The sequence below is a fragment of the Gossypium arboreum genome, chromosome 3 (genome assembly GCF_025698485.1).
Source record: "Gossypium arboreum isolate Shixiya-1 chromosome 3, ASM2569848v2, whole genome shotgun sequence".
In the NCBI taxonomy this organism is placed as follows: domain Eukaryota; kingdom Viridiplantae; phylum Streptophyta; class Magnoliopsida; order Malvales; family Malvaceae; genus Gossypium; species Gossypium arboreum.
The window spans coordinates 50,455,567-50,468,651 of NC_069072.1; the positions used below are offsets into that span (position 1 = coordinate 50,455,567).

At 37.2% G+C, this 13,085-nt stretch overlaps 2 non-coding genes across 2 annotated transcripts; both read left to right on the top strand.

Moving 5' to 3' along the window:
* The first annotated feature begins 9,512 nt into the window (after positions 1–9,512).
* LOC128290769 (small nucleolar RNA R71) lies at positions 9,513–9,619 on the top strand. Its single transcript, XR_008280556.1, has one exon. It is a non-coding gene; the product is annotated as a small nucleolar RNA R71 (small nucleolar RNA).
* A 2,669-nt stretch (positions 9,620–12,288) lies between these two features.
* Positions 12,289–12,395, top strand: LOC128290817 (small nucleolar RNA R71). Its single transcript, XR_008280602.1, has one exon. It is a non-coding gene; the product is annotated as a small nucleolar RNA R71 (small nucleolar RNA).
* Positions 12,396–13,085: the final 690 nt, after the last annotated feature.

Here is a 13,085-nt window from a genome sequence, read left to right on the forward strand (position 1 = left end):
AATGTGTCACAAAACTCTAGAAAGTTCGCCAAATAAGGGTTTATATCCTCGTCCTGCAAACCATCAAACTGAACAAATTGTTGTATCATTTGAATCATGTTAGGTTTCAGTTCAAAATTATTTGCAGCAACAGTAGGCCTAACTATACTCGATTCGGTTCATGTTAAATTAGGTTTAACATAATCATACATAGTATGAGGAGCAGGATTCTAATTTATTGGATCTGCAGTAACCACAGGAGGAAGCTAATTATTCTGATTTTCAGCTATCTCCTCGGTTGTGGTTTGAATATTGTCCTCTTGTCCTTCCTCTATGTCACGTAAGCTTCGCCTAATTTCTCTTCAGTTTCTACGAGCTATGTGTTCTATCTCACTATCAAAAAGTAATGGTCCTGACGGGCTTCTTCTAGTCATAAACTATAAAAACCTGCCAGAAGGAGAAAGAAAATTTAGTAACAAAAATTGAAATAAAATTTAAATTGCAATACAATAAATGTCTAAAGTAATAAAAATTAAGTGTTCTTAATATTTTAGTTCCCGGCAACAACGCCAAAAACTTGATTGATGTGACTCGTGATAAATTTTAAATTTATGATTGATCGTACTTGAAAACTAACTATTATCACGATAAAGGCAAGCGCACTTATCGAACAGTAGTATAGTTTATAACAAGACCGGAATGTCGAACCCACAGGAACTAAAAGTACAAGTATCAACTCTCTTTTTCTTATCTAGCCTAAAAATAAAGAGGTTAGCTTTATCTAAATTAATTAACTAAACTAAGAATGCACGGAGGAAAGTTGGGGAAATGCTTTTGGGAAAAACTAATTGATTTGTACAATGCCCAAGGAAAAATTCACCTAGACTTCACTTGTTATTTGACTCTGAATCAGACGATTTATTCACTTGACATGATCTTTAGAAATCTCTAAGTTATATTATTATCTTTCTTGAGACTAACAACGTCTTATCCTAGGTTGATTAATTGAAATCTCTTTCTAAAACCCTAGTGTTGCATTAACTAGATCTATGGATTCCCTTATTAGGTTTCACCCTAATCCGGCAAAATTATGTCGCCCTATGTCTAGGTGTGCAGTCAACTCTGCTTAATTATGCTAGATCTACTCCTAGATAGGGACTTTTGCTCCTCTAAATTTTTTATTTTATTTTAGAACAAGTTAAATACATAGGCTAACTTATTACAAACAAGACATAGCTAAGCAATTTTTTCAACTCAAATCTTGACAAAAATAGGGATCAAATTTGGGGGATTTCAACAATAATGGGTTAAGGGTCAATATTGAGGTTAATACAAAGAATGGCTTGTAAGGCTCAAAGGGGTTTACTAGGGGTTAATCGTGGAGGTAGGCTTTTCATGGCATGAGTGGGTTAATCCTAAGTGCCTTAATCATTTTGATATATCAAATCAAATGGTGTGGTCTCGACATGCATAATCAAGCAAGTTCTAGAATAACAGTTCAATACTGAAGCACTCAAAGCAATAATAAAAGTGAGCATGAAAGAATTAATAGATGCTCAAAAGGTTCAAAAATCTCGCAAAAAATTATGGCTTTTTGATGTTTAGACTCGTGAATTCCAGTTCAAAGTAATACCTAGACTTGGGGAAACAACCTATAATTTTAAATTCTTAAAAATCAACTTATCATGCTTGATTCTCTAACGTCTTAAAGTTTAAACAATCAATGCATAAATGCCTATGTTTTAATTCAAGATATATCAATCAAAATCATAAATCAATTAAAATTTATCCTAAATATGATATGAGAGCTTTTCAAGAGAACAAGGTAATTATTTAGGGATATTTTTGATAATGAAATAAATACCCCCCCACACTTAAGATGTACATTACCCTCGATCTACAAAGATAGATATTAGAGTATAAAAATAAGATAGGGAAAGAAGTGAAACTTCCTGTATGATGAAATCCTCGAATTGGAGTTCTAGAGAGGAATCGATTTGAGAGTGGAGGAGGATACTCCGGCGGTCGTAGAGGTTTATTAGGCCAAAAGTCCTGCGCCAAAAGAATATTATATCTAGTGGTAGCTCTGGTCGTGGTCGATCAGGACATGGCAGTCGTGGAGAACCTTTCCCGATGGAGTTTTAGTTCCTATGTAACGATGAACTTAAGAACTCTATATAACTATGATAAAATCAGGAACTTTTTAGGGGATATTAGGAAGAATAATTACTCAAAAAGAAATAATCAAATTTACTAATTAAAATTAAAATTTCTAAAATCTAATAAAAATAAAAAGTAGTTTCAATAAAAATTAAAAACATAAAATAAGAAATAAATATTTCTAAACATCTTCATCGCTGGATGGTTCGCGAGGTGGGACTGGCGATGAGATGTGGAGGTGCTGACAAATCTGCTGCAGAGTAGCATCAATGTTGTCAAATCATTGAAAACACTGCTGCTCAAATTGGGTGAGGCGCTCAGAGATGTCAGCATATGAAGCCGTCGCATGAACTGGACGAGAGGGTAGTGGTGGCTGAGTCGGTGGACCCTCGTGCTATAGGGGGACATCATCAGGAATGTCCTCGTATGCTTCCTCCTCGGTAGATTGGGCGAGACGATACTAGGGAGGGTAGGTTCCTCGGCACCTCTCGATCATCCTCATGCTAAGCTTGCTCGAGATGCCTTGTGGAGGCATATGGCTGATGAGGGTGAGGGATGATTCTTGGGCCGCGGTGTTGAGGAGCCTGAAGTGTCGTGCCAGCCGGGTCACGTAGGGGCCAGTGGAGATGACCCCCTTCTGATGCCACTCCGTCTGGTGCTAAATCACAAGGACAATGAAATAGGCAAGGTCGATGACGTGCCTTTGCGACATGCACCATAAGAAGTAGACATCGTGGGTGTTGACGACGCCAGTGCTCTCTCGCCTCCCTGTGATCGTGTGAGCTAAAATAGATTGTAAGTACCCCAGGGATGGTGGGAGAACTGATGCCTTGGAGCAGCTAGGATTGTAGGAGGTCGTGCTAGGGGCCAAAGTGTGCCAACACTTCGAGGGAGAGAAATGTATGTGGTGACTGAGAGCATGTAGTTCATTCTCCTCCTTAAACTCCTCCGTATATAAGCCTAGTGCAGCACCAAACTCTGGGACGCTTAGCTGGCAGACTAACCCACCTAATTGAAACTGGACCGTGTCGAGATCATCGTACCTTGCCATCACGGTATGAAGATGGAACGTTGAGCAGAGTTCCATTATGAGCTCGAGGTATATCAGCTCAATAATCCCGAAGAACAGCTCCCAGGGGTTAGTGGTTAGGAGGGCTCGAATCGCGTCAGCCATTTGAACTTGTTCTATGGCAGCCTAGTCGATATAGCAGCCTGCAATTAAGGGTCGGGCCCGAAGTATTTGGAAAAGCTCTTCTTGAGGCCCTCGGGGGAACTGCAGGAGAGGGTGACGAATTTTCACGATTGGACCTGCGGAAGAGGAAGCTCCCTTCCTCTTCTTTGAGGCTGGTACGACGGTTATCTTTTCTCTTGAAGACAACATGGTACCTGCGATCAGAATCATCAAGTCATCTTGATGAGTGGTCAAAGTAGAAGGAATACAATTTTCAATTAAAAAGCCGAATTTTAGCCACAACCAAACATAACTAATATAATAATTTCGTGACTTTATCATTGTATGTAGTAATGGCATGTGTAACAGCCCGATTTTGGGCCTAGTCAGAATTTTAAATTTTTGTCTCCCCTTGGCCGGCCACACACTTAAAAAGGGTCCAATTGCCCTTTAAAGGCCTCCAATTTTAGTTCTCTAGTCTATTAACACCTTTAGGCACTAAAATACAACTTTTACCTTTTACGCGATTTAGTCTTTTTTCGAAATTGGACTAGAAATCGCTAAAATTAACTTACCAAAATTTACATGCACTTATAAAATTATATTATAACACATAAAATAATACTAAAATAATTTTCTCGGCCTCGAATAGTGGTCCCGAAACCACTTGTTCGACTAGGCCCAAAATCGGTCATTACATTTTTTTTTTTTACCTTTGTGGTATTGAGGTAAGTTCGTATGTAAACAATACCATGTTATACATGTATTTAAATTTTATCATTACATGAATTGTACAAATATTAATGTGTATGTGATTAATAGAAATATGATAAGACAAAGCCTTAATAGACGAGGAAAAATCCCGTTTGAACATTTGGAATAGAATAGGATACGAGTGACATGTCACTAGGAATTATGGGTCTAGATGACTAGCTCGAGAGTGAGCATTGAAATGTCATGAGATATGAGGTAGCTTTAGCTACAATTGAGGCACTTATGTGCAAAGGCTTTGCCGAGTATCCAATTAGTATTCCAAGTGTTCAACGGGTAATCCAGGGAAAGAGTTGATGATGGTCCCAATGAGGTAAGTCATTGGTGAGTATGCACTTGAGTTATGTTACGAGTTGTGCAAGTATGTATACTAAGCCTATGAGAATGCCTTGATATGTGATGATCTATGATGCATAATATGTGTTCTTACCATGATGGATGAAATGATGTTGTATTAATTTTGTGAACAATGATCATGAATGAGTAACTTAGCCTTGAGAGATTTGAGTTACTGCAGTAGTGTAACTTTGAAAATACACTAAAAATAGTGGAAAAAGAGTTAGAGACAGAACAAAATATGGGATTAAATTTCAATGAGTCTATTTTCACATGAAAGAAATAGGGGAAGAAAAAGAATTCTATATTATGTGATATTTGAATTCTTGTAAAACAGGGTCTGAATGAATTCGAGATCCCCTGTTCTGATTTTATAAATTCACCATAAATTGTACAAAAATTATTAAGAGTCATACCTTACATGCATGGATTCCTTATTGAGTCTATTTTTACGGGAAATAAACGGCATGGTCATTGGAATTCTGTAGAGGGAGAAATTCGGTTCGTAGTGTATAGGGGTCAGAGTAGTCATACCCTGAAACATGGAATACTTTAACTAATAAACTGTACTAAATGGATCAACCAAAAATTTTGAAAATTTTATGGAAGAAAGATAAATGAGTTTAATTTCAGGGAAAATTTATGGAACTTAATTCGGAGTTTCGTAGCTCTAGATATAAATAATTTAGTGACTATTGTGCAGGAAGACAGCTTGTCGTAAACTTGAGAATATGTTGTAAACATTGATAAAACTATTTGAGTTGCTTATAAGATATTGATTAGAACCATATGTGAATTTTGAATTGTGATGTTAGGAAATGATATATAAGTGGTTTTGATATGATGAAATTGATGTACAAGATATGTATATGTGGTGAGGCCAAAATGGCTAATATTAAATGTGTGGAAGTTATCTGAAGGGCCTTTATGAAAATGTGTGCTATCTTATTTGTATAGTGAGGCCGAATGGTTACTTAGAAATGTAATATGGTTGAGTGGTTATTTAAATGAAAGCAAAGTATATGATGTATTAGCAAGTAATGATAAAAGCATTATCTTATATATGTGCTTGTGTATGTGGTGTGGCCGAATGGGCAAGTGTGAAATGTACATATGTTTATGTGTATATAATGTGGCCGAATGACCAATTATCAAATGTGGGTATTATTAGATATTTGATGAGGCCAAAGTTAGTAAAAAAGTATATAAAATAAATTGTGCTGAGATTGTATCCGGGTTTAAAGTCCCGTAGGCTTTGTGCTGGTGTTATGTTCGGGTTTTATACCTCGCAGGCCAAATGCTAGTGAATTCGATAAAGCATATGACTACGAGATCCTATGCTAAGATGATAAATTGAACTCGTATTACACATTAAGTGATTCAGGTATGTGATATATATATATTATTTATGTGAGATTGATCTGACGAGAATATATATTATTTATGTGAGATTGATCTGACGAGAATAAAGAATGTGTAATGAGAAGCATATGAAAAGATGTGGTAAATTCATATGTATATTTGTATATGTGTGCATTCAGTTATTATGCAAAGTTACAAGATAGTTTTCGATATGCCATTTAACTATGAATGTTGAAAGTAAGTGTGGGTAAGAAATGGTACACTAGTGAAATTTGAAAGAATTAAAGTTAATCCGGAAGCTTGTAAATACTATGTTTATATGAGTTTGAGTATAAACGGAGTAAAATGAAATGTGTTTGTGCATAATCGGCCAAATAGTATTGTACTCAGAAAGTGTTATGTGATTTCAAACATTTGGTTTGTTTTTAAGTTCAACTGTTTAAATTGCTTAAGACTTACTAAGCTTATGAAAGCTTACTTTGAATGTTATGTTTCTCTGTTTATTTTTGTAGATCGTTGACTCTTACTATTAGCACGGGGATCGTCAGCACTTCGTCACACTATCTACTATTGTAGTTATCATGTGTTTTGGACTTAGCTTATGGCATGTATAGGTTAGACTATAAGTAGAATGATATTTTGACTATTATATATAAGCCATGCGATTATGGCATCTTATAGAAGTTTACTTTTATAAGTTTTAAATTCGATCTTTGTTTGTATTTATTAGTTATATATATAAATGATCTTTTATTTAAGAAAAGGCTCAAAATTTTACTATTCTGATCCGATTCCTAATTTCTAGTAACGTCTCGTCCTATTCCAGCGACGGCTACGGGATAGGGGTGTTACAGCATGTGTAAGACAAAAGAATGAAGCTTTCCTATCAACATGAAATGTATGATAAATAATTGAAAAATACAAATTACATGAGAGACATTGGCATGGAAATGTCATGAGGATAGGCATGGTAAAGTCATGGGTATGAATTTTCCATAATCACTTGATTTTAACATGCATTGTATAATAACTAACCTAAGAATGCAAACTAAAGGATAAAATAATGAGCAAAATGAAAAATAGTTTAAAAGAAATGAAGATTATGCTAATAATAAGCATTAGTAATGAGTAAAATAGAAGTGAAAGGAGTAAACAAACGCTAATGGAGAGATATTGAGCGTCAAAAATGAAGTTTGAGGCGATGTACGGGGGTGGTAGAGAGGCCGTGTGGAGTAGCAGTGGCTAGGGTTAGGGTTTTTGAATAGAGAAGAAAGTGAATAGTGCAGGGTATTTATAGATTTTGGGGCACATGGCCAGGGCACACGCCTGTGTCCCCCAATTTCAGCCCGTGTGATTCGCGAATTTCAAATTTGGGCGCGTCTGACATTTAGTACACGCCCATGTTTCTCGGGCGTATGGGTTCACACGACCGTGTCGCCCGCTATTTTGGCAGGCTCGACCACGATTCTTCCACACGGACATGTCGCACGCCCGTGTTGTTTTGGCAGGCTCGACCATGGCCATATCACACGGCCGTGGCATTTTATCGTAGCCTGTGTTGGGGAAATCCTTGCCCTATTTTAACACGGCCTTAAGCACGCCCGTGTGCTTGGCCGTGTCTCTGTGGAAACACCTGTATTCAAGATTTCTGTTAGTAAGTTAGGAGTTAAATACCAAATTTTGAAGAAATTAATATTGTTAGTGCTCGGGTTGCCTTTCGAGAAGCACTTATTTATAGTCTAAGCTCAACTTACCTCTCCGTTGTATGATCATGGTGGTTTGAAGAGTTTATACTCCTCATTCCTACTGTCAATCTCATCAAAATAAGGTTTTAATAGGGTGTTGTTTACCTTAAAAGTGCCGAACTTGGGATGACTTACCTCCACCGTACCAAATGGAAAAATACTGAGTACCGTAAGAGGGATTTCCTCATTTAGTGTGGTAGTGACAATGTGGGGATCTGCGGCATCTAATAAGACCTTATCACCAACCTTAAGTTGATTTTGAGAGGTATCGAGCTTGTTTTGGCGTAGTTTCGATTTTTCGGGTATTCTTGGTTTGTGCGTCCACCATTCATCGAGTTCCTCGATTTGTAGTCTTTGATCTTCATGAACAGGTCCTTTACTTGAGAATGACTCATGTACTTCCTTCAGACTTATGTCCTTGCAAAGTGGGTTGTATCATGTGGTTAGTTTTAGTAGAATGGGTTAAATGATCACCTTCAATTCCTGATGTGTTGCCAGAATTGTGAGCTTGAAGGGTGATTGTTTCGTCTCCCACCCGAAGTGTAAGTTCACTTGTGCCAACATCAATGATGGTTTTAGCAGTTGCTAAAAAGGGCCTTACTAAAATTAACGGAGTGTTGTTATCCTCTTCTATGTCTAGAACAAAAAAGTTAATGGGAAATATAAATTTATCGATTTTAATTAGCACATCTTCAATAATACCCTTAGGGAATCTTATAGTTTTATATGCTAATTGAATGTTCATCCTAGTCTGTTTGGGTTTCCCGAGACCTAGTTGCTTAAACATTTTGTAAGGCATGACGTTGATACTAGCCCCTAGATTAGCCAATGCATATTTAACGTCTAAACCACCAATTAAGCAAGGAATCATAAAACTTCCTGGATCTTTTAGTTTGTTGGGTAGTTTATTTTGGAGAATGGCCGAGCAAACTACTTTCAGCTCCACATGCGACGCCTCGTCGAACTTCCACTTATTTGCTAAGATCTTCTTTAAAAATTTCATTGCATTTGGCATCTGCGATAGAGCTTCAATAACGGTAAGTTAATATATAATTTTTTTAAGAGTTTATACCAAATTGCTCATCTGAGTGGTCTTTCCTTGTCACATTGGGGGTATGGCACACGAGGTTTATATTCGACAGTCACCGGTTTGTTTGTATTTTGATCTACCTCACCTTGACCCTTGCTTACCCAGTTTCTTGCCTCGGTTTTGGTTCAGGCTCAACAACTCCTTCGTCATCTTGAATATTAATTGCGTTGAGTTGTTCCCTTGGGTTAGGTTTAGTATTACTTGGCAAACTACCTTGTGGTCATTCGGAGATCAGTTTGGAAAGCTAGCCTATCTGAGTTTCGAGCCCTTGGATCGACGCTTGTTAATTTTTAAGTGCTGTCTCAATATTCTGAAAACGAGTTCCCGAAACTGAAATAAACTTTGAGAACATCTCTTTAATGTTTGGCTTCTTTTCCTGTTGGTAGGGTGGTTGTTGGTAGCCCAGAGGATGTTGTGGTCTTTGATTTCCTTGACCGCCCCACGAGAAATTTGGGTGGTTCCTCCAACCTGCATTATAAGTGTTACTATATGGATTGTTTTGAGGTCGAGGATTATTACCCATGTAATTTAATTGCTCGTTATCCATGTTGTGGCCATAAGGTTGGTATTCTGAATGGTTTGTTCCACCGCTACTTGCTTCGCATTGCATTACTAGGTGAACTTGTGAGGAATTAAGAAAACCATCAATCTTTTATTTAAGAGTTCTACCTGATTAGAGAGCATGGTGACCGAATCGACGTTATAAACGTCGGCTATTTTTGTCGGCTCTGTCCTCATGACTTGCCACTAATAGTTATTCAGTGACATCTCCTCTATAAACTCATAGGCATCTTCTGGTGTTTTATTGTTGATGGTTCCGCCTGCCACTGCGTCAACCATTTGCTGAGTCGAAGGATTCAGACCATTGTGAAATGTTTGTACTTGGAGCCAAAGTGGTAACCCATGGTGAGGGCACCTTCTCAAAAGGTCCATGTATCTCTCCCATGCATCGTAGAGTGTTTCTAAATCCATCAGCACAAATGAAGAGATATCATTACGTAATTTAGCCGTTTTAGCCGGCAGAAAATATTTTAGTAAAAATTTTTTGGTCATTTGTTCCCAAGTAGTAATTGACCCTCGTGGTAACGAGTTCAACCACTGTTTAGCTTTTAAATGAATAGGGAAACAACCGAAGACGAATGGCATCATCAGAAATGCCATTGATTTTAAATGTATCGCAAAATTCCAAAAAGTTTGCTAAGTGAGCGTTAGGATCTTCATCCCGCAAACCATCAAACAAAAAAAATTGTTGTATCATCTGAATAGTGTTAGGTTTTAATTCAAAAGTATTTGCAGGTACAGTAGGTCTAATTATGCTAGATTCAGTTCTTGATAAAGAAGGTTTAGCATAATCATACATAGTGCATGGAGCAGTATTTTAATTAACCGCAATTGTAGGAGGTAGCTGATTGCCTTGGTTTTTAGCCATCTCTTCGATTGGGGGTTGAGTATCGTCTTCTTGCTCATTCTCTGTGTATCTTAAGTTTCGCCTTATTTCTCTTTGGTTTCTACGAACTGTGCGATCGATTTCTTCGTCAAAAAGTAGTGGCTCTGACGGGTTTCTTCTAGTCATAAACTATGAAAACCTGCCAAGAGGAAGAAAGAGTAGGTTAATAAATAATAATAATAATAAAATTAATTTAAATTGCAAGAAAAAAAATGGCTAAAGTAATAAAAATTGAGTGTTCCTAATATCTTAGTTCCCCGGCAGTGGCGTCCAAAACTTGATTGCGTTATTTCTTGATAGGTTTTAAATATTTATAATTAATCGTTCTTGAAACTAACTATTATCGCGATTTAGGCAAGTGTACCTATCGAAAAGTAGTATAGTTTTAGCAAGACTGGATTGTCAAACCCAAAGGAACTAAAAGTACTAGTAATGACTATCTTTTTATTATCTAGCCTAAGAATAATGGGGTTTTGTTTTAATTAACTAATTATCTAAACTAAGAACTCACAGAGAAAAGAATTGGGGAATTGCTTTTGGGAAAAATCGATTGACTTAAGACAATACCTAAGGACAAATCCACCTAGACTTTACTTGTTATTCTGGCTCCGAATCGGATGATTCATTCATTCAACTTGTTTCGTAGAGATCCCTAAGTTATTTTACTATCCCTATTCACGACTAATAACGTCTAATCCCTAGATTGAATAACCGAGACTTTTCTCTAATTAACACTCTAGGGTTGCATTAACTCGATCTATGGATCCCCTTATTAGGTTTCACCCTAATCCGGCAAAACTTGTCACCCTATGTCTAGTCGCGCAATCAAATCCATTTAATTATGACAATTGTACTCTTAGACAGGGTCTATTGCTCCTCTGAATAAGAGCATGTCTTGAATCAGTATCCTAGGATATCAAAACAAGAATCAAGAACACATAATTAAGAACAAGTTAAATATTTATCATACGATTCAAAAAATAATAACAAGATTCGTCTTAGGTTTCATTCCCCTTAGGTATTTAGGGGATTTAGTTCATAACTAAATAAGAAAACATCTCAGAATAATAAAGAATACAAAACATAAAGAAAACCCAAAACTCCTAAAGGGGAATTGAGGAGGGATCTTCAGTCTTGATGATGAATCTGGCTTCTGAAATGAATCAATCGGCTTCCTTGGAGTAACTCCTTACTCCCTATTCAGTGTGCCCCCTTTTTTCCTCTTTTAGGGTGTATTTATAGGCTTTGGAATGCCTAGAAGCCCTCAAAATTAGCCTTTTCCAAATTGGACTCAACTTGGGCTCGGCAGGGACACGCCTGTGGCACAGGCCCATGTTTGATTACTTCAGGCCGTGCTCGAACCTGCCAAATTGACACGGCCGTGTGGTCTGCCCATGTGAGGAGGTCCAGGCCGTGTTGATTTCGTACCTTGGTCTATTTTCTCCATTTTTGGCCCGTTTCTTGTTCCTTTCGCTCTCCTATGCTCTCCTAAGTATAAAACATGAAATTATAGCATTAGGAGCATCGAATTCACCAATTCTAATGAGAAATCATCCATAAAATGCATTAAACATGGGGTAAAAATATGTATAATTTACGATTTATCACTTGTTGATTTTTAAGTGCTAACTCGGTGTTCTGAAAATGGGTTTTTGACATCGATATAAACTTTGAGAGCATCTCTTCAAGGTTCGGCTTCTTTTCCTATTGATACGGTGGTTATTGAAAACCCGAAGGATGTTGTGGTCTTTGATTTCCTTGACTGTTGCACAAGAAATTGGGGTGGTTCCTCCAACCTGCATTGTAAGTGTTACTATATGGGTTATTTTGGGATCGAGAGTTATTGTTACCCATATATTGGACTTGTTCCTCCTTGACGCTAGGGTTGAAGGGTTGATACTCTGTGCATGCTCCTCCTCCATTCATCTCGCACCTTATTACTAGATGTATCTGAGTAGAACCAAGTAAATCATCAATCTTTTTATTTAGAAGTTCTACCTGATTTGATAGCATAGTAACCGAATCGACGTTATAAACACCTGCTGTTTTAGTTGGCTTAGTCCTCATGACTTGCCACTGATAGTTATTCAGTGACATCTCCTCTATAAACTCATAGGCATCTTCAAGTGTTTTATTATTGATGGTTCCGCCAGCAGCTGCATCAACCATTTACCGAGTCGAAAGATTCAGGCCATTGTGGAAAGTTTGAACCTGTAGCCAAAGTGGTAACCCATGGTGAGGGCACCTTCTCAGTAAGTCTTTGTATCTCTCCCGTCCATCGTAAATAGTTTCTAAGTCCATCTGCAAAAACAAAGAGATATCATTACGTAATTTAGCCGTTTTAGCCGGCGAAAAATATTTTAATAAAAATTTTTTGGTCATTTGTTCACAAGTAGTGATTAACCCTCGTGGTAATGAGTTCAACCACTGTTTAGCTTTGTTTCTCAATGAAAAAGGGAATAACTGAAGATGAATGGCATCATCAGAACTACCATTAATTTTAAATGTATCGCATAGTTTTAAGAAGTTTGCTAAGTGAGCGTTGGGATCCTCATCCTACAAACCATCAAACTAAACAAATTGATGTATCATTTGAATAGTGTTAGGTTTTAGTTCAAAAGTATTTGTAGCTACAGCAGGTCTAACTATGCTCGATTCAGTTCCTGTTAAAGAAGGTTTAGCATAATCATACATAGTGCGTGGAGCAGGATTTTGATTAACCGCAATTGCAGGAGGTAGCTGATTGTCTTGGTTTTCAGCCATCTCTTCGGTTGGGGGTTGAGTATCATCCTCTTACTCGTTCTCTGTGTATCTTAAGCTTCGCCTTATTTCTCTTTGGTTTCTGTGAACTGTGCGATCGATTTCTTCGTCAAAGAGTAGTGGTCCTGACGGGCTTCTTCTAGTCATAAACTATAAAAACCTGCCAAGAGAAAGTAAATTAATAAATAATAATAATAAATTAAATTAAATTAAATTGCAAGAAAAATAAATGGCTAAAGTAATAAAAATTGGACGTTCCTAATA